Here is a 1,660-nt window from a genome sequence, read left to right on the forward strand (position 1 = left end):
TTAATCTCTAGGATCCTCAAAAAGTATAGGATACTATAAAACCTGGTCACCCCATTGATCCCCCTGATGTTATCTCCCATTCACTTCTAAACCCTCCATCGCTCCTCCTGATTTTATCTCCTATTAACTGCTAAACCCTTTGACTGATCAGGCCCAAAGTTTTCATAGTTACTCTCGAGGACCCTCTGAAAATATCGGTTACCATAAAACCTGGTCACCCCACTGCTCCTTTTGATTTTATCTCCCGTTAACTGCTAATTAGACCTCCATTCCTCCTCCTAATTTATCTCCCATTAACTGCTAAACCCTTTGACCGATCAGGCCCAAATTTTTCATAGTTACTCTCTAGGACCCTCTGAAAATATCGGTTACCACGAAATCCGAACAACCCGCTCCTTCCCCTTAAAATTTCAAGTGAAAAATTCAAGATAAATCTATCAAAAATTTTATTTTTTAGAAAATTAAATGGATTTAAATGAAAATTGCCAATTAAAATATAATTAATGAACAATTAAGTTTTCAAGATTATATTATATATACTTTAAGTATAATTTATTCTAGAGAACCACAAGCGCTGTTTATAAAACTGCAGCTTGTACTTAAGTAAATACTATTTATTAACTAAAATAGCACTCTACATGCTACTACAATAATAAAATATTGTAATAGAAGATACACGTACGCCTCCTTTCCGCGAAATATCTGTAAATAGAAAGGTGCAAGATGCTTATATTCAGCAAATATTCAAGACGTAGTAGATACTTTACTCCGTCCGTCAACTGTTTGCAGAAAGCGCCACTTGGATAAATAATAGCGCTACTGTCAATTGATAAGTAGAATCACCATGACAACCGAAGAGTAAAGCCGTTCTTCTGTCCTCTCTTCCCTTCATCCTTTCGACTTTTTGTGTCTCGTGTATTGTTATACGCTTCTTCCTCCCGTGTGAAGTGCCTTGATTCAGTTTCAATAGTTTACATTCAGTGCAAAACTAGTATACAGATAACACTAGCTAGATAATAGTGTTAACAATTAACTTTGAAGGAATATAATGGCAATAATGTCTTAATTTTTAAGTATTTTAGAGTGTGTCGATCGAATTTAAAATACAAAATTATCGTATTCAAATAATACACCACTTGAGAGTAGTACTGGATAGAAACGCGCTTAAATCCTTAATAATTCTATCCAGTCGTAATATATTCTAATTTTAATACTTTTCTGCACATCTAGAAGCCGTTTGGTTTAATTTCAGACCTCACTTGACGAATTTCATCAACGAGATAGTGAGAAACACGAAAATAAATTGCAACCAGCTCCGTCACGTGCCATGTTGTAAATTCCACCTACTCGGATGACGTAAAGATTGGGTATAAAACTGTAAAAAGCATTTGGCTAACCCCTATGATGTGGTTAACTCGTAAGCCTCCTAGCAATATGTAAGCCATAGGTTAGTGCAGCAATGCCCATACGTAGCGCTTTCATACTGTTAACTTTTTTTACACGTAGGCAGTAGCCAGGGCTAGTGGCATATGGAAAAAAAGGGCAACTTCCTGGGGCTCCATTAACAGGAGGCCTCAAACCAATTTTTTATAAGAAAATATTTCCTCAAAAAGTTCCCCCGAAGAAAAATGTCTGAAGTCAACACTGAGGAACCCGTCCT

Source organism: Centruroides sculpturatus, unplaced genomic scaffold, assembly GCF_000671375.1.
Source record: "Centruroides sculpturatus isolate CEXI.00-Female unplaced genomic scaffold, Cexi_2.0 scaffold1, whole genome shotgun sequence".
NCBI classification, from domain to species: domain Eukaryota; kingdom Metazoa; phylum Arthropoda; class Arachnida; order Scorpiones; family Buthidae; genus Centruroides; species Centruroides sculpturatus.